The following is a 21,053-nucleotide window of genomic DNA, read 5'->3' as shown; positions in this document are numbered from 1 at the left end:
AATTATGTAAAGTAGATGTGGACAAACAGTTCGGGAAAGGCGACAGGTGTCAACTGGAAATGTTCTCTTTTCAGAAGACCGTAGAACCTGGGAGCATCATGTTAGTCAGTGCGCATGCCTTAGCTGGCCTCACAGGCGAACAGACTAGACTGAAAACAGACGGAGCTACGGTGAAGGCCAGTGAATGCTGTGGATGTGGATGTGGCGAATCTCCCGCGGGGATTTAAAGAATAACGTCACGCTGCCTCGTCACGACACTTTCTGGCGAGGCGAGCTAATGCCCACGCGGATGGAGGAAATGCGGGGGGTGGGGGGGAGTGCACGCTGTCGCGCGCAGCGGGGAGGGGGTACGCTTCCGGAGCGCAGGGGGCGTGACGCGGGCGGTGGGCGGCGCCAAGGGAAGGTTTGGACGTAGCTCCGTATCCGGCCGGGATAGGCGGCGGAGGGACCTGAACCTGGAGACGGGAGACGGTGCCCGGGCACCCCGCGCCGCGCTGGCAGCCGCCGGGAGAGGTAACGGAGCGTTCCGTGGTCCAGTTGCTTTTACAGGGGAGTTTTCTTTTTGTAAAGGTCAAGCCGAGATCTCCTCCCCCGGGCTCTGTACCCCGGGCGTTGAGTGACCGCAATTGCTTTCTAGGATCTGCAGGCCTAGAGGTCCTTCCTCTCCGAGGTTCAACATACCCAGAGCAAAGCCTTTAGCATCGCTGCTGCCCAGAGCATCCCCCAGCAGGGACCGTTACTGGGAGAAGGTGGGGCTCTGTGCATCCTAAGTATAAATTAAAGAAAGTCAACCTCCAACGCTAGGGACCAGCTTTACTGAGACTGAGGCACTCGAAATGGCCAACTAGCAGTCTGCCTAGCCATGCCTGTAGGGGTGCCATGTTTCCATCACCCGTCGACTCGCCCCCTCTGTCGGCTCCTCTGGCTGTGTGGTGCTGATGGCACACAAAGGAGTCGCAGAGCAGGGGCTGCGCGATGAGCATTGTTGGATGCTGTGCACTGGGCATTGTTTGCCTACGGTGCCGGGAGGATTGTTCGGAAGATGTGAAGAAACCTTTGTTCTGACGTGCACGGATTTGTGCAGAAGACTGTTTTGGGGGTTTTGTATGGTCTGGCCAACTTTGCAGTAGACCGAGTTTGTCTTTAATTTGACAGCTGCTTCTATCAATGGTATGATTAGAGGGCCTTCTATGAAGTCGCCGAGGTGCCTGTTGATACAATCGGTGCCTGTCACGAATCGTTGTTTCCTAGGTAGGTAGATGATTGACTGCAAAGAAAGATCTCTCTTTGCTTACAGATGTTTATTTTGGCACACCTCACCTCTTTGAAGCAGCAGCAAACCCAGAACTCACCCAGTGTTGGTGGATCTCAAAATATCAATACCACAAAGCTCACATTTGTATTAAACGTCATGCTGATAACTCCATACCATTTCGGATCTACTTCAGTCTGTATTTTTCGGAAAAACTGCTGTTTTATTAATGTGATAAAAGTAGTCGAGGTTTCCTCACGCTGTACTTAAAAGATGTGGGAGAACACAATCGGATGTCACCTAGTCATTGACGCGATAATAAAACTGATTATTTACAGTTTAACATTGGCAAATTGTTGCTGACTATAATGCACAAAATCAATACATAGGTGATGAAGATATTTAAGACGGTTACTTACGAACTTGAAGAACAAGGTCAGCCTCGTCAAGAATACGCACATACATAACAGAGCACAGATTAACATATACAAACTAACGTACAACACAATAGCAAATTGGTCGTAAGAGCTCCAACCTACAAGCAGTTGGTGGTCAGAAGAGCTGAAGCTGGAAGATGATTGTGTTAATCCGCAAAGGATGCCTGGCTGTACCTGCATTGGTAAAATAACCACTTATTGCATTGCATTTCGGTAAAATAACACATAATAATGTAATGCATTTCATACCTATGCTCATCAAGGTGGACCAAGTTTAAATTGATATGTTTTGCCATTTAAATGCCCAATAAAAATGATAATCCTCCTACTTCTCCTCATTTATCCAATGGCTCCTAAGCAGCATCCATCTCCATTTGCGGAGCATTATGTATCTGTTATGCGCAATTCCACCCTACTCACATCCACACCTCGTACAAATGGACCACATGGTTGGGTCCCTTTGTGTTTACAACAGAAGAATGCCTTCCAGTCTTCCCGTTCATTCTCATGAATAGTCCTTTGAAAATACGCTCCGTTTGTTCTTTTGCAATAAGCAGCCACGACCGAGGTAAATTATCAGCAAAATGTAACATACAGAGTTGTTTGTACAATAGGAAACACACTGTTCAGTTGGCGAGATAAGAGATTAGAGGGCATCTCGGGGACAAAAGGGAGAGTGGGGAACAATTTATGATATAATCTGACAAGTTACTGGTTATTACTGGACTTCTGAAAGGGGTGATTTGAGTTTGATGCCTAAAAGTAAGCTTTCATGAACAGCCGCCTGGGGTATAGGAAGATGCAAGATGTTTTCCTGAGAAGTTTTGTAGCAGTTTCTGGTGTTTACAGTAGTTGCAGTTGATTTTATAGTGAAAAACGTTTTACTATGAAGAATTGGAAATTGATTTGCTAGATAGACATGTTCAAGGTGACAAATTGTTTTGTGGCAGAGACAATGTATTTTAAAGAGGCACACTTCTGTTGTGAGCAATTGAAGTTGGGTCTTGAAGGGGACTAGTTCAGTTGAAGAGAAGACTCAGTATGGAGTCAGATGAAAGTAGTAAAAGTTACTGGTGGCTCTTTTTGTAATGTTGCCATTAGAGGATCAATTCTCATAGCCCTTTCCATAGTTAACACCTGTTAGTAGCAAAACCTTGTTTAAAAGATCTATGCTCGTCCATCCAAAACTAGGCATTTCTAAAGGTGGTAGAAGCGTCTCTTTTAGTGGACACATGATAAACACTATTTCTTCATCTAAACATCTGCACTGATGTTAACAACCTCACTGCTGGAAAGAAAATCTAAATGTAACTTTTTCTAAATAGTTTTTAGCAGTTACTCCTCCATTATTGAAACACCTTCAACCGAATTAACAGTTTATTAATCCGAGATTCTGTGGAATTCTGAAGCATGCCTTCAGTAATTGAGCTAAGAACTGAAACGACTCCTGCAGTAACAGGATTTGGCCTTCGTCAGATCTTGTGTGCTCAGAAGACTGGGCCTGGTTTAACGTTGGATGGAACAGAAAAGCTTCTATTTGTGTAGGAAGTGTTAATTCTGGAGGATAATTCGCCAGAAGAATTCCTCACCCCATACATAATCTGCTTGAGGAAATTGTGCTGCACATTTCTCATCTGACGTTTGTACTTCCTTTGCAGTTCAGATGATTTTCCTTTGCCACCCACCTCTAAATTAGGCCTTCTGTTCGTTCACTGTCTAGGTAACATATGGCAATTGGAGAGCTACCCTTTTCAGCATCCTTTGAAGAGGCCTTTGGGCTGTTAGCACGTTGAAAACGTAAAAAGTAAAAAAAACAAAAAAAAACGACTTCTTGTACTCCGGAGATAAGCCCACCGTCCGAATAAACCCCAATTCGCGTTCGGCACACAACAAGTGTGTAAACTTGCTCAGTGAAAAAGGAAACACCTCAATTTGCATTTTTCTGTGAGTGCTTTTACGTCTTAATTTCTAGATCATCTTGTCAGAAAGAGGCATAACACACAATTTTGATATTCTCACATGCTTTACCTGGTTTCGAGCTGCAAAACTCAGAAGCTTTTTATTTTTTTTGTCCTCATTCGCCATCAGATAAATTCAGAGCTTATTCGATTTACTCCTATGGCCCCAACTGGAGCGCTCTGTATCTAGATGGATATACTTTACACAGAGCCTCTCTACAGACAGAGCCTCTCTACAGATTTGTTCTGTATCACCCGGGCGCCTCACTGAAGCCAAAGAGATTAAGTAAGTTAGTGTTAAGGCTTAATCATTGTACTGATTTCATTTTATTGATCCAAGCTGCTCAGCCATTTCTCACATGGGCCCCAGAAATCGTTTCTACTGTTTGTCTTTTTTTCTAATCTAACTCTGTCCAACTTCATTGTGTACTTATTAGAGATCACCCAATCCAGTAGAGTTAAGGAACTATCCTTGACCCATTTTTTGCAGATTTCCCTTCGTGTTAGTAAAATCAGATATAGACCTAATCTATTTTCCCAATTTGGCATAGACTCATAATGTGGAAACAATCCTAAATTTGCGTTCGGCACACGAGAGTGTAATATTGCTCAGTGAAAAAAGAAACCCCTCAATTTGCAGTTTTATTTGGGTGCTTTTACTTCTTAATTTCTAGATCATCATGTTAGAAAGAGGCATAACACATAATTTTTGTATTATCACATGCTTTACCTTGGTTTCGAGCTGCAAAACTCAGAAGCTTGATATTTTTCCCTTTGCACATTTAGTCCATTATTACAGTGAAATTTGCATTGAGTAAAATTTCTGTTCCAAGTCATATTTGTGCAGTACTTGAAATGGTATACTAGTTAGTGTTTATTTGACATCTACCCGTCAGTACAGTCTGAGAGACTGTTTCTTTGGCAACTTGTAACAGCGTTTCAGTCCCAGGTTTACTTTTGCATCCATATAAGGTAAAGGCAACTTTTAAAAACACCATCCAGTGAAAGGAACAAGCTTGTCCTTTTAATGCTCATCACCAAACAGTCGGAGATCCTAGCACACCCTGATTCCTGTAGTCTTAAAGATACAATTCTACCTGTCCGCTTGGTTTTAAATGTAACTTATCAATGGTTTTGTTTGTTACACTGAACCCTAGTTAAGTGGACTCTAAGCAATACCAATTACGTTTATATCCCTCACCAATAGCTTGACCGGGGAGGGGTAGCTGGCCCTATGAACAGGTGAACATACACACACAAGTAAGAAAAGTTTAGAAGCATTGACTCTTTTTTTCCACCTCATTTTTAGGTCTCGTCTGAGCAGCACATGCATGCGGTCTCTCCGAGACATGCTGTATCTACATTATGGGCTTCAAGCACTGTCCGTCTTTTCTGTTGGTTCCTCTTACTGTCCTTTGTAAATGCTGGCTTTTGTTTGGTGAATATGCTTAGTAATCCCTCCTTTTGGACTTTTGTAACCTCCCATGAGGACTGCCCATTACATGTGCTCCTACTCTTCATGTTATTTAGGATAGTTTGAGAGCACTCTACTTTTTTGGCCTGCCTCTGATCATGTTAAGTGTTTGTGTTCTGTTTACTTTGTGCCAACTTGATGAAAAGTTTGCAGCCTCTTCATTTGCCAGGCTTGTTTTTTTTTAGGTGGGCTTTTCTAACTGTAGCTTTCACCCGAGCGTATGTTCACCCGATTTTGTACATTTCATTCTAAGGGAGTTCAACCATTTCTGGATTGGCATTTAGGTACTTTGTACTTTTGTTGAATTCTGTATTTTGCTTCAAATCGCCATTGTGCACTTTTTATTTTTTATTTTTAATAATAGACACCGGAAGTCGACTCCACGACTTGAACCCTGTTCCCCAGTTCCTAAGTCGGCAGCTTTGTATGTGACGCCACATCGTCTCTCTATTGAGGACTCAAAGAGAGTTCTTTTGCTAATGCGCTGAATTTCTCATGCACGTCTTTGCCCCTGCATTGCTGTCTGTTACCTGCCCCTTCTGCTTCCATGCCCTTAAAGCTGGTGCGCGCTGAACAGCAACCTCACAGCCTAAGGTCAGCTTGGCATGCATCTATTTTTGTCTGGCTGAAATGCTGCACTCCGATGCGGGGCTAAGAGTGTTCTCCATGATGAGCCTATTCTGCACTTCAGATGCAAACCTGTCTGCTTTGTTAGTGCTAGTTGTGTTTTACTATCCAGCTTCTTACATGTCCCTATTTGTGATGAATAACGTTAGTTGTATCTCGTGTTTGTTTTTACTTTTGAATTAAACAAGGTAACTTTTCCCTTTATAAAATATATAGACCCATATAGAATAAGATCATTAGATGTTCAGTCTGTGCAGTATGAAGTACACGGTTTTGTGGGGTATTGTTTTATATTACAGGTTTTGTTCAGCCTACAGCTCGCAGTATTAATAGTTGATTCAGCGTTTCATCCTTTTGAGGTTGATAAAAAGCTTTGTTTTTTTTAAATGGACGATGGTAACACTTGTATGAAGTACAGTACAAGCACGAGTAACACAACATGTTTAGAAAACAAGTTATTCATTAGCATTTGTTTGTTAATGAAGTATAAAACCCATTTAATGCATTTAGTGTGCCTAGTATATACTTACAGTATATGGAAATACATCTTTCTCCAATTAACTTTGCCTTTGGGTGAGATCATAGTATACAAGATTCTCACCTTCTCCCTGCTGTTAGGACAGCTGCTGAGCTTTCTGTTTTGTGGCTGCTAGCTATATTTATGTCTTGCCTACTGGACAGCACATGTACTATCTCCTGCAAGATATACTGTCAACTTACTGTGGGCTTATAATCTTTCCATTGCTTACCATTGGTTGGCTTCATTGTCATTACCATTTGCTTGCTTCGTATTCGTTGGCATGTTTAGACTGTCCGTCTTGTTTGTCCCTCCCCTGAAGCATGTGACAATTACTTGTCTTTCCATTGCTTCCTTTTCAGGCGATACTATTTTCTTTTAGTTTAAGCACATTACAAGACTGTTTGTGTTTTCCAGCTGTCTCTCTTGTTTACTTTTTTCCCTTCCGCTGCTCTCATTTTTCTCTCCCTAGTGCTATTCCCCACCCCTGCGTTGCTATATCGTCTATGTGCTCCCACCCAGTTCCACTTTGTCTTGCCTGTTTGCTCTCACCAGCCTCCATGTTGCTTCCGCCACCTGTGCCCTCTTGTTGCTCTACTCCTCTCTGATTAAGCCCTTCCTGTTGCTTTCCTCCCAATCCACACTTTGCTTTTCTTTTAGATTAGCAATCCAATTTAGATTAGTAAATAAAAAGGAAAAAAGGCACTCGCATCAATCTGTAGGCGCATGTGTGCTTGGTGCATATTCCTACAGTATGACTCGGACAGCCGCATATGCTTATGTTTTTTTCTTGTTTTTTTGCCAAGCTGTACAGCATCAGTGATGTTGTGCAGCATGGCTAAAGCCATTGGCATAGGTCCCCAAAGTTGGACCTATTGGCTTTACCAATGCTTGTTGCTCTTTGAAATGTAGTGTGTGTGTGTGTGTGTCATTGCTCACTGCAGACTTGATGATTCTTGAGCATTCTGCTGCAATAGCACATTTTAGCTTCTACCTGTAAAGCACTAGTATGCTGGCTTCAGCGTGATAGGTTTGAGTGAGGGGCAAAAGTATCCCTCCATCCCCACTGCAGCTCGTTAAGAAGGGATTTCCTCGAGGATGGTGAGATTTCCCCTTATTCTCCCTTAAATTAGCTCTTTAAATGAAACATGTACAATCTCACAATCATAATCCCATGTATATGGTTCTGTAGTTCTTTGTATTTAAGTGTATCTTTAAAGTTCCTTATGAATTCATCCCACATCTGGAGTGCTCTGTGCACTGGTAGCACCACAGCATCATAAAGTCACTTGTTGTACTGAGGCTCCCCACGTGAAGTGTGAACTGTCCATACAGTCCGCGTGGCTTGTGAGTGTTCAAAAAAGCCCTAGGTTAAGAGGGGGCACTCGTAAAAGTATAGTGTTTTGATGACGTGTTTACCCTTTCTATGAGTGTTTAAGGCTCTCCTGTCCAAAGAACTGTTTGAGAAAACCGTGGCCACATTTTTTAAAAAATGTACAAAAAGCTGTAGGTGGTAAAGATAGTTCAGAAAACACACTTTCACGCAACATATTATTTTTCATAGCTTTTATCTATGCTTTATCTACTTCGCTTCTTTAATTTTTCCACCGTCACTTCCAAGAATGCTCTTAACTACATGGCACGGATGGAAATCTTCTTAGAAGCGCAGAATGGGGGGAAAAACATAAATATTGTAACCCTTACCAGTACACAGCACAGTTAGACCATTTTTAGAGGCTCATTCAGCGGTGCTGTTATTCTTGTTTTAGAGACCTTAGTTTCGCCTAATAGACTGGTAACTCCAGTTTTACAAAGTATACTCTCGGATGACAGTAGTAATTACTAGTCAAACGTCACCTTTTTAAGTACATATCTCAAACAGTCATTCTGTCTACAAACATTAATTTGCTAGTTGATGACATGCGCTCTTTTTGCTACCGATGAGTCTTTTCATTTGAGAGAAAGGAAACTTAACCATCAACATTAAAAACGTATTGTTTTATTTTTAAAAATGCACGGGCATATGAGCTTTTTATTTTCCGTAAATGCATGCTTGGTGAGCAAATACCATCAGTAAGATCACCTTCATCCAGTGCTATTGTGTACTATTGCCATGTATGGATACATTATGCGTCCCTCTCTAGCACCATATTTTGCCATGGATGACAACTGTATCACTAGAATTATAGTACTTGCTAGAGCCATAATTCTACCAAGAGCGGGTACCAACATGCTATGAATGTCCACAATAGCCTGATTTTATCCACCATTGTACCACAGTCTTACCACAGTCTTTGCCATACCAGGAGTGGGCACCGTCGTGCCATGTATTCGCCCAAAATGCAGCAAATGACCATTGTTCTTCCCTGGCCACTTGTAAATCAGAAGTGTACACCATCATGTCATGGATGGCAATATTTTGCCAAGATTTACAGTTACTAATTCAAGGTTGTCATGCCAGATGAGGGAATCATCTTGCTATTGATGTCCGCAATAGGTTTCGATTTACCCCAATATGCTTCGGCCATTATCAGGTTGGGGGGTGAGCACCAACATGTCATGGCTGTCCAAAGGGGTGGTCACCGTGTTGTCACGAATGTCCACTATGTGACAACAGTTACCACAGCAATTCCTCTCAAATAAATTCACAAGCTTACACTCTCACATGTCGTTCAGGATGGTTTTTTTTTTAATACTTTCCTTCTGCGGTTATTAATGTCCTGACATCTGCTGTTGCTGCCTCACACATCTGCCTCTGCTGCAGGAGTACTGGGCTGCTATCCAAGCTGGATTTCCCAAGAAATGACAGACCTTGCGTCATCTACACTGAAATTGTGCGTGACCTGATTCTACATTGCACCGTCAGTAGTGTGACTCATGGCCTGCGTTTGGCTTTGGCGCACTGATGCACAATACTGTGCTTTGAAGCGTGGGACTGCTTGTCGGACCAAACCCCTCTGTGATAGAACATTGTGATCTCTAATTTTAACCCATAAAACTTTCCTTGGCTGATGGGCTGTGCTGCCCTGGCATTTAGTGCACAGTTTGTATTTTTTATCTCTGTTGCATTGATTGTCTCTGGAAAAAGTGTGGCATAAGCATCTCTGCAAACAAGTGTGGCATAAGCATCTCTGCAGAGTCTTACGGAGTGACATGTCGTCAGAGCGTGGTGGATAGGATGGGCAGCAATCAGACACCTAATTTGGCAACCCCCTCCGCATACAATTAAACATATTCGCGGATTGTCAACAAAAAGGGAATTATGGTGCACTGCTTTGTAAAACTGGTGGTTTATTCATTAAATGACTATTGTCTGGTGAGCCAAGCTACTACTTATCGGCGTGTTTTCGTTCATCAGATAGACTGCCCAACAGATAAAGAACAGCACTTTCAATATCTCCAAAAGATCCCTTTTGTTCTTTATTTGTGGAAAGTCTACTTTGTGCAAAAGATTGGTTACATTGGAAAGCCTAGGATTATGTTCTTGACTAAATACATTTCCTTTTATTCATTTCTTGCCAATCTAACAAGGCGTTTCACTGAAATAGTCTTGGGTTACACATTGTCTTCATGCAGGTGTGCTGAAAGGTGTTCTGGATTACCTGGTAGGGGCAGGTGAATCAGTAGGTGCAATTTAAGAACTCATTGTAAAAATATGTAGCAGAGATTTTTCCCCTTAGGCCCAGAAAAGTTCCTGCAGACATTTAAAATTTTAGAAAATTACCTGCCGTTTTCAGACCTTAAGCTGAATTTTCAAGCAGATAAGAAGTGTTCTGAGACATAAGACGTAACTGCAGAATGACAAAGGATAATGAACCGGGCCACAAGTAGCCTCTCAATCAACATATTTTATCAACACCATTGGCACTGAGTTGCTAATTTATTGTGATAGTAGCCCAGCTAAGGTTGCATGGAGGACTGAGCAGTGCAGTGTGTAGTGAGTATATTCAGGTAAGCTCCATCTGCTGGCACACGTTGGTAGCTCTCCATTGTTCCAGATCACTGAACTTGGCAAACACATGCTCCAGGATGAAGAAACCAGAAAATTTGCCCTGTGGCAATATATTAATACACAAAGCTGGTATCAGAACAGAGAGTTTGACTGGAGGTTTTGGAGGGGTGTCTTAACAGTTTGACATCAGCATACATGGCGGTGAGGAGATGCTGTAGAAGGTGAAAGATAACCTACATATTTTAATTGTCTTCCTTTCTATACATTCTGGAAAATTGAAAATAATGAAACACAGCAAGAAATGTTTGAGGTTATTTAATTGTTTATGGCTTACATTTGCATTGCTGTAGGAAACTTGGTTCACATCAATTGGCAGTTTCAGAAGCTCTACCACAGACAACGAAGTCCTCTTTTGTGTGACAGAATGGTTAACATTGTTCAGAGTTCTGTTCAGCGTCTGAATCTTTCTGTAGCTCTGAAGTCCTCAGGTTAAGGGTTTAAGTCACTTAGGAATTTTGATTTTCAAAATCTTCTAAGCACCTGGAGAACTTGTGTTCAGCTGATCCCATTATGGTTTATATTGGTAGTCATGCATATCTTTTTTATTTTACCATGGTGCTGTCAGTGGATTATCTGAATATTTCCAATTCAGCCATTCCCATTCAAGGAACCGCAAAGACGTGAGTGGCAGTTACGTTCTGGGGTGATGAGGCAAAATGTACCCTTTGATTAAGGCTAGAGTTCCAAGACCATATAAGGATAAGAAGCAAGAGGCTAAGTTCCCTTATAAGGATGTGGAACTCGAAGGCGACTTGTAAAATCCCTTTACATGTACAATTGAGAGTATGTATATCCCAAATGGTCAAATAAAGTACGATTTTGCTACATGGCTTATCTAATGTGACCCCAGAGAACCAAAAATATATTTAATTTGCTGTATATCTGTAGCCTATTGTCCTGTTTGTATGCTCTCCTCCCGGAGAAATTCGAAAATACATTTTGGTATGGACAAATTCATAAAACACTAATTCCACAATGAACCAATAAATTTCCACCGGATATTTGTCAATCAAAAGTATTTTTTTATCTATAACTATTATAAGCTATTATGTGGATCAGTCACATGCCATATTTTTGTGTGATCTCCTGTATGTAAACTCAAACAATGAAACATATATAAAATACAAGACATCCCCATTTAACAATAATACAATAATTCTTGTACATTACAAGACTGATGTTATTCCATTTCCTATCTTCTTGCTACTTTATTACTACAATCGTAAAGTGAATATTAGGGCAATTTATATCCCACTTGGAGGTATTCCTCAGTTCAATAGATCGCGGGGCACTAATCCCTTTGTACTTGCATTAATTGCTCATATTGTGTTTTGGTGGACTCTTCCGTTTCTAGGGTTGATGGCGTTTCGGTCATACTCATTAACAGCCTCATCAGGACTAGGAAGACCATAGAACCTTGTGGCCCGGTGGAGAAGCAGACCAGGACAAGTGGTTAGGATCAGTTACTTGGGTTTATTTTAACAGTATATGTGACACAAAGAATTCTGGGATTTGTAGTCCTGTCCTTAGTTTCCTTTACTGTTGGAGTGAGGGTCTTGGTTGTAATCCAGTACATGGGGTGGCTTGGCTTCCGCAGCTCGTGAATAGACAGGAGCGTAAGAGGAAAAAAAAGAAAATAAAGGGAAAACCGCAAGGAAGGTGTTTTGCCTTCTACAAACGTCGCGGGGTTCAAGGGGTGCAGGGAGGCTTTTCACCACTACCGTCACCAGTGACTTTCGTGCAGGAGACGTCTTTTTGCAAGGGAGCCCAGTTACGGCGTCAGGGATTTCATTCCTTTACACCCCCTCCCTTCGAATCCTCCATTATGCACCGCCAGTTAAAACCAAGATGCCTCCGTACCTTGTAAAGCCACGACCCTCCGGGGCAGTGGCGGGAGTCTCCGCGTTGCCAGGTCGGGTCTGGCTGCCCGTCTGTTCTTCCCTTGGCCGCCTCCGGAGTCGGGCGTTCTTCAGCACGTCCTGTGCCTTCCTCGTGGTCCTGCCGGTTTCCAGATTCCTTCCTGGGCTTCACAACGAATGTTTCTACGAGTGTCTGCTCTTGCCTCTTGGTCTCGCTGGGTCCGAATGAACGACCTCCTCCTCTGGCGCCCTCCGTCTTGAAGTGCTCGGGGTCATGTGACGCAGTCACATGATCTGGAATGTGATGTATTCCTATAGGTTCTGTATCGATCCCCCTATTCCTGACCCTATTCTGGTTAACAAGCTAACTAGCAGCCATCCCATGATGCAGAAACCGTTATCTGATTACGCCAGACCACGGCACAGGAGCGCGTTATCTGATTAGGTCATAACGCTTGCCATCTAATTAGGCAAAGCGATATTCCTCCAGCCCCTGATAAGGCATACGGAGTTCTCAAAACAAATCAAACCTATGACAACCTGGGAAAAACCCTGCGGCCATTGTTTTGATTTCCCCGAGAACTTCAGTAAAAGAATGTGCTAACGACCAGCTCGTATGACATCCTTATTGACGTATCTATGTCCATCCTTACGTCAATCTCGGCACCTTACAGGTATAAATATTACCGATATTGCCTTAAGCAAACACACTCGGTGGTGACGAGATCGGAGCAGCGAGACTTGCCGAAGCCCAGCAGAGAGCGAAGCCCACTGGCGCTGCCCCGCCTTCCTGACGCGCTGAGAACGAGACGCTGTTTTCTCCTGCCGAGAAATCCAGCTCCGGCGCTTCCGAGCAGCCCTCGCAGGCAGCTTGGAGTATCGAGACCACAGACGAGAGATACCATCCTAGATTCAAGGTACAGAACTGAATAACCCCTTGCAGAGAATTCTTGAGTCAGTCACTTGGCAAAACAAACTTAACTTAAACTGCTACTTTCTATCCCCACCCACGTATTAGGCTTAGGTCAGGTACACCGGGGTAGGCGTGGTTAGAAGCACCAGTTGAGTACGATTAGTCAAATGTTTATATGTATGTATCTATTTTATCCATTTTAAACACCATATGGCTTAGAAACCATATAAATGTTTTTACAGTATTATTTTATAATTCTGCTTTCATTGTATGCACTTTACTTAACCATAAGTATTGCAATAATATCGATTCATTTCTCTTGTACGAGAAAAGAGACTGATCAATAAATAACATCTTTTATTGAACACGCCCGTCTCTTCCTTTTCTCTACAATCTGGTGAAACTAAGAATGCACGTACTGACTGAGTAAAATAAGTTGTCTTTTGTTTTCACACGACTCTAGAGATATACTCTTGATTAGGGGAGAGCAAAGTTGTCATGTTCTATGGTTGTCAGAAACTAAATCCCTTCTTGTCTATCCAGGGAGGTTCAACTCCTCCTTGTCTATTCGAGAAAGTTTCTAGTGAACTCTGAGCTAGCTGGCAAACCCAAAACTTTAAGTCTAATATCGACAGTAGAAGACCTAGTTAACGTCTGGTCTAGGTCTATACTATTGGAGGTATTATTCCAATGCGCAGAGCCTATTGGGATAATAGGAACTACACTACATGGCGCCCAACGTGTTTGGATAGGCGATAAAACTAACGCAAGATTTTAGAGTAACTCAGTCGTGCTCTTTCACTCAGACCCCTTTTTCCCATAATACTCCAAAGACGTCTGGAGTGGGTGAGAGGTAAAATCCGCCAAACCTCGCAGGAGGGAACTCCTATGTATGGTTCTTGGTTCAATCAACGTTGAAGGATACACTGTTCCAAAATATTGTGCATCTAATCTTTGTTTCCATAAGGAACCTGATCTGCAAACAAACAGAATAACCTTCCTGACAGTAAAATGCCAGAAAGTGATGATGAAAGAGAGAGAGTTAGATTAGCAGCTGAAATAATAGAAGCTGATAATACTATGCAAGAAGCAGACCCGGATATAATACTCATCCCGGTCAACAAAAGAAGGTCTATAACGTTAAAACTTATAAACAATGGACTGACACCAAGAGGTGGTACAGTCATATTCGTAATTGAGGCACACGAATATCGGCAGACAGAGGTGTTCTATTCATGGATAAACTTTCCAGCAGCAAATGCTGTAACAAAGGAGTTCCACTTTTATAAAATAGAGGAACCTCCTGATGACTACACTCCTTTCGAGGAAGTGGAAGTACCACTCAAATTCCAAGAGCACCTGCTCTTGTTTAATGGCGCCCTAAAACATAATAATCACATCACCAGGCTCGGTCCACTAGGTAGACCAGGAGCAACGTGGCCAGTCCTAGCCGGATACACACCACATCCAGACATCGAAAGGATGTCTGCAGCAGATGTTTTAGTACAACTAAAACAATTAATTAAAATATATAGACAACTAGTCCAATATGTAATGCGGACTTCAACCATCCAACCTGTAGTTAAAATTCCACAGCTGACCCCACATCAGGGGAACACAAATAAAATTACACCACAGAACATACAGTCCTGCCTAGGTAAAGTACCAGCTAAACGGGAACAAATACCATTCTGGTTAGCACAAAAAATCACCCAAATAGAGGCGGTGTTTCCAGACACCACCCCTGTGGATAAACACAGGATTCTGACTATCTGTCTTCCAATGGGAATCGCACCACACGTGGAGGACTGTGACACTTGGGGTACAGTCTTTGCTTCCATTTACACAAAAACACATGGAGTACCATCCATGTCAGTAATACCAGATGTGCTAAAACAAATTCAAGACGAATACGGTCCAGAACCCGCTTTAACTCTCGGTATGAAATTACTAAAAGACTTCAAGCAGGTCTCGGCAATATTACTAGCCAACATAAAAGGGGAAGCAGCGAATGTGGCGATCCGCCAGAGGTTAAAAGAGACAGATATAGCAGACCAACCAGCTGAAATTGCCAGAATTATAGAAAAATCCTATGAAGAACTAGGTAGAGATAGTTTGGGTGGAATACCAGTGAAGCCCCAACTAATTGAAAGTCCTGAAAAAATATTTATTAAAAATAATCTAAACAGTCAAAAGAAGAACTGGGATGGAAACAAACAATCCAATCCAAAAGAAAAGAGATTCCAGTCGAGAGGAAGGTCTCCTCGGCGGAGAGAAAGATCTCCAGACCAAGGACCCAAGTCTCCCCAAAGGGAGCCCTCTGGGAAAAAATACAACCTTAGAAATAGGGATAACATAAAGAAACCGGATAGATATCAAGATTTTACACGTCCCTCTCAATCTTTTCAGACTTCCTCGCAGAAATCGGAAAGAAGAGGACGATCGGAACCCAGGGAAGGGCACGTCAAGTCCAAAGACAAGGAACCTGCTCATCCAAATAAAAAATTACAGTTTCCAAAGAAGAAGGTAGCCAGTATTAAAATATTCAACAATGCCGAGAATACTGAGGACACAGCTGAAAAACGGAGAGTGGGCTCAGACAATGCTAGACAGCGCAGCAGAAGTGAGCATAGCACGCAAAGTCCTTATGAATCATCTGGAGACAGTGGACACGAATGAATACATTCAAGTGGAAACTGCAGACACCAGAGTTAGCAAACCTCACAAAATATATGAAATAACTTTACGTATAGAAGGGGATAAGACTAGAAAAATAAGGGGCCTTTTTTGGGATAATCTCTCCAAGGGCTATGACATCCTTCTAGCTGAAAAAGATTGGCCACCAGAGTTCGTCAGGGAGTGCCCACATGGCGAAGAAATAATTATGCCTGCCTTCTCAAATCATATTCCAATTCATAAAAAATATACACTTGCAAGAAAGTGGGCAGTAGCTCAAGCTCCTGCTTTATATAAAAATCATGTAGGATGGGATGAGGACTCTCCTCCTCACAAAATCCAGTTGAAATCACAACCTACTGCACAAAGGCAGTATCCAATCAAGCAAGAAGCTAAAAAACAGGTAAAAGAAATTCTAGATCAACTAGAATACCAGGGGGTGATTGAAACTTGCACCTCACAAACGAACAACCCTTTGTTTCCTGTCTCCAAACCAGACAATTCATATCGTCTAGTTTTGGATTACAGACACCTTAACTCATGTTGCAAAACTTTTGCAGTACAAAACTCGCATAGTGCTGCACTAATGAATAACATAGTGCGCAAAAAATATAAAACAACATTAGACATCTCTAATGGATTCTTTTGTCAAAATATAGCACCAGAGAGCAGATACTTATCAGCGTTCTCAATAAATGGCGCTCAAAAAGAATTCTGTCGGTTACCCCAGGGGTACAAGAACAGCCCAGGAGTATTCTCAGCGAGGGTAACAGAGTTACTACAAACATATGATGACGAAGCATTATCTTATGTCGATGACATATACCTAACAGATGATGACTTGGATACTCACTTGAAGAGAGTGAACACCATAATACTTGGGTTCGCAGCAGAGGGTTACAAATTCAAGTGAAGGCAAAAGCCTGGCTGACAATTTCCTAGAGAAATGTGCCGTACTCCAAGCACCTAGAACACTAAAAAACCTACAGTCAATTTTAGGCTTCCTAAATTTCGGAAGAACATACATTGCAAACTACGCAGAAAGGGTCAAACCCCTTTATGATCTAATAAAACCAGATTTAAAAAAAAACAATTGGACTCAAAAACACACAGAAATTCTGAGATCCTTACAAACAGATATGTTAATTAAAACAAAATTAGAAACACGTGATAACACACGCAACCTTGTGATTCGAGTCATCCCAGGAAGATGCGGATTCACATACCTGACCTCTAATGAGGGAGAAAAGGTACCAATTGCATTCAAATCACACTTATACACAGAAGCTGAAAAGAAATTCAGCATTAAAGAAAACATTGTTCATGCAGTTCAAACTGCAATAGCTAGAGAAAAAGATAAAGCTGACGGTAGACACATCACAGTCAGAACAGCAGAATCAGCCTTTGAGGCATTAACAACCCCGTGTAATTTACCAACAACAGCATTGAATCCGGAATGGATACAATGGGTGAATTCCATTACAATGGACAAAGTAAAATACTACTTTGATCCAGAACTAGAGGAACTAAAATATCTAGAATATGAAAGAATATTCCCTCTGCCAATCGACATTCTGCCATTACGACAGTACGCTTGTGTAATCTATACAGACGGACATGCTCAACCATCCGTTTGGGGAGAACAAGCATACAACCCCACATGTGAGATTACAAAAGAAGTGTGGCGCGGAGGTATATTAAGACCTCTATTAACAAAAACACACTCAGTAGAAACTAATTCAGAACAACAGACTGAAATAATAGCATTGAAAATGGCGCTAGATAATGCAGATCGCGAATTCCCGACACTCATGGTGTCCGATTCGTATTACTGCGTCAAATCATATAACAGCGATTTACAGAAATGGATTCAAAACGGTTACAAAGATGACACAGGTGCAACAATAAAGCAAAAACTGCTTTGGGAACAAATAGTTCTGTTAAAGAAAGAACTACCAAAGACTCACGTGATACACTCACTGAGTCATCAGCGCGATGGCGTTCACGTTGCAGGGAATTCATTGGCTGAGAAAGCCACAGCGGTAGCAACTAAATCTGCTTCCGTAGCTAGAAAAAAGCGTGCAGTAAAATACATTGACGGTGAAACAATGCTGGCGGTGAAAACGTCATCAAAAGGCGACTGCTCAGCGTTACCGATCAGTTACCCACTCAAATATACATACATAATCGATGCGAACTCTGTTCCTTTTGCTCGAATCCCTGGAGTGGGGGATAGAGTAATTCCAAACAAGGACAGGAGAAATTTGTTAATAGCAGACGCACATATGGGCGAGGGTCTCGGACACCTAAAACTAAAAGATTCTCTGGAAGAACTACAATCAGTGTACTGGTGGCCAGGCATGAGCCTGCATCATCACATTTTTGTAAAAAAATGCCCGGGCTGCAACAGAGATCGCAGCGGCGAGAGGAACGGGGTAATACCATGGCGTTTCACTCAATAAGGGTTAAACAATAATCAGTGAAACAAGTGTAAATAATGCGTCCCATTAACAAATAAAGACTACGTTTCCACTTATAAATGTAGACCCCAGCACTCGGCTGACGTCGGGACTGTTATACAAAGATTTGCGAGTCTAAATGGCATATACGCTAGGAGCATACTACGTTTGACCAATGTTTTCACTTTAGCCCTCAAGCTTGTGGGAAAGCACGGCCAAATTAGCATAGCAAAGCGGGATTCTTCTCACTTCCTTCCTGAGGGATACAGGATGGTGTAAAGAAAAAACCAAGGCATAAAGCAATCTATAACAGCAAAGGTATTAGGTTCAGGAGCTGGTGGGTCAAACATCTAATAAGTGTCCAACGTAGTCTAAATAACTTCCCAAGAAATTCTCTGAAGGGATTCAGTCCGTACGAATTATTGTTTGGAACTAGGATGTTAGTCTTAGATCTCGACAGTCAGACTTCAGTGGTGAAAGAGAAAAGCTTTGATATCAAAGATCGTTTGGCTATTTTACAGGACTTAAACGAAACAAGAAAAGACCTGAGCAACATAAAGTTGAAACAGCAGCCAACAACCACTGAAGAACCACCACCTGTCCCAGCAAGACCTGTCTGGATTCCAAAAATCGGGGATCTAGTCAGAGAAAAGATCGCGGTAAAGAAGGAATTTGGGCCTTCTTACAGAAAAGCAGTTCCTGTCTTGTCCATCAACGGGACGAGATCAGTTGTACTACCGCCACTTGCTGGTAAAAAGGAGAACCGAGTTGTATCCATCGACCTGGTAAAACCACAATCATGTGGCCGATAACAAACAGTAGGCCAAGTGGACTCCCGATAAGTAGTAGAACACCAAGGTTTGCTACAAGTACAGAGGTGCTAACTAAAAGGCTAATCACATTCGAAACGCCTACAGAACAACAACAAGGACTATGCAACAATACAATGGAACTCACACCTCTGAAAACCCAAATAAAACCATTTAGTAGAGACACACCAACCTACAATGAAGTAACAAATGAATATGCTGAAGCTGCAAGAAACAGTAATCCTGAAGCGATTGGTACAATAGACAGAACGGCATCCGGCTACTTCATCAACTTTGATGATTCTTCTGAAGATCTAAGTGAATCAAAGACACAGCCATCAACAAAAACTTTTAAAGATAAAGCTAAGGAACTCTTGAAAGCACTGAAAGAAACCTATCTGATTTCTCCATGGATTGAATTTTGGGTGTCCTTTGGTGTATTTATCCTCATACTTTGGCTCATCATGATACTATGCTTGGGACGCTTCATTGAGGGAAAATATGCAAAAATGGACAGAGCAAGCCAGAAAATCAACTTGATCCTCAAGCCACACACGTCTTCACACGTCAAGTAAAGAGAACTTTCTTCAGTCAACTTCACAGCCAATCCTATACCGGGTGGGGTAGCATGGGACAATACTGACTATGAAATTTATGGTCCGGTTGAGATCCTCAAATATCCACACCAAATTAAGATCTCGTTGAGTGACTTTGTAAAACCAAACTCATTTGCTGATGATTGGGACTTTGAAAGTATTAATGACATGATGTCTGATCTAGTGATGTCTGCTAAATTGACCAAACATGATTATTTGCAGGGTTCATCTAATTATGATAGTATGTACTGCTACAACCACTATGGTAACCATTTTTTACATAAATCAGCACAACCTAGAAATGTTTTAAATTATAATCAATGGGAACATTGTGCAACCCCTCCAAAAGGAAGCTCAAGAACCTTTTATGACAAATATTCATACTTTTCAGGGTTCAACACAAGTAATGCTGAAACATTTTATTTCAAATTGTCAAATAAGACAGGAACAAAAACCATGCTTACAAACACGAAATTGATATATTCGGACTCATTTTTTGAACAAATGAATACATTTGGTTTTGATTATTGGGATAAAAATGTGGAAATAAAAAGTGTTTGGGGTACAAAAGAATGGCAAGTACAAGGTATAGAATCATTGTTTAGAGCCTGCATGATCCCAGAACAAATTATATTCTTGAATGAAACTATTCAACAAACTACCTGTCTTGGATTAGCCAAAATCAAAGACTTAAATAAACCGTCTATTCCAAAACCAACAATGAACAGCAATAACTCTGCAGATGAAGAGATAGACGTAAACTATGTATTAAACCAAAACGGAACAAATCCTGATTGGAAACAATGGTTAATCTGGCCCACAGATACTAATAACTGTCAAGACAGATTCCTGAACAAAACACAGGGGTTCACATTGACCAGGCCAGACCCTAGATATTCCCAAAGACAACACCCAGGGATAATCACCACCTACAGTGTGGGCAAACTCTGCCTTCAATGGCTACAAACTTCCACACTGACAGAAATTAAGCAACACCTAACTTTACTTACTGATGGTGCTGACTTGCGTGATTTCATTATGGGACCGCGCAAACAGCGTCAAAAACGCTTCATAGCAGCCTCTATATATGCAGCTTACAACGAAGCCTGGAAGATAACTCAAATTGAGACAGCAGAAAGTATACGGGAAATTGACCGTATCAATTTGGAAAAATCACTTTCTGTAGTGGACAATGGGTTAATGACTCTGTCCTCCAGAATCTTTTCATTGGACAGCATTGTGTCATCAGCAATCGACATAATATCGCAAGACTTACTGTTGTTACAACACGGTCAGTCTCAATTGCGTTCTATTGTACAGCTTGGCTGGACGTTACAAAATCTGCGTTCTGGCTATGTGCCTTGGCGTTTAATCAACACAACGTCACTATTCCATATCTTCAACCTTACTGATAAACAAATCAGTATGGCACAAAAGGGTGCTGATTATACAATCCTGAGCATT

General features: G+C 41.8%; 1 protein-coding gene across 1 annotated transcript in view; it reads left to right on the top strand.

Moving 5' to 3' along the window:
- Positions 1–361: 361 nt before the first annotated feature.
- The window catches only part of NCK2 (NCK adaptor protein 2), a 190,469-nt gene continuing 169,777 nt past the window's right edge, over positions 362–21,053 (top strand). The window contains exon 1 of the mRNA XM_078657992.1: positions 362–513. The gene's annotated coding sequence lies outside the window, so the exon portion shown is untranslated. The remainder of the gene's footprint in view (positions 514–21,053) is intronic.

Source organism: Lissotriton helveticus, chromosome 8, assembly GCF_964261635.1.
Source record: "Lissotriton helveticus chromosome 8, aLisHel1.1, whole genome shotgun sequence".
Classification (NCBI taxonomy): domain Eukaryota; kingdom Metazoa; phylum Chordata; class Amphibia; order Caudata; family Salamandridae; genus Lissotriton; species Lissotriton helveticus.
This window is presented reverse-complemented; position numbering and strand designations above follow the sequence as displayed.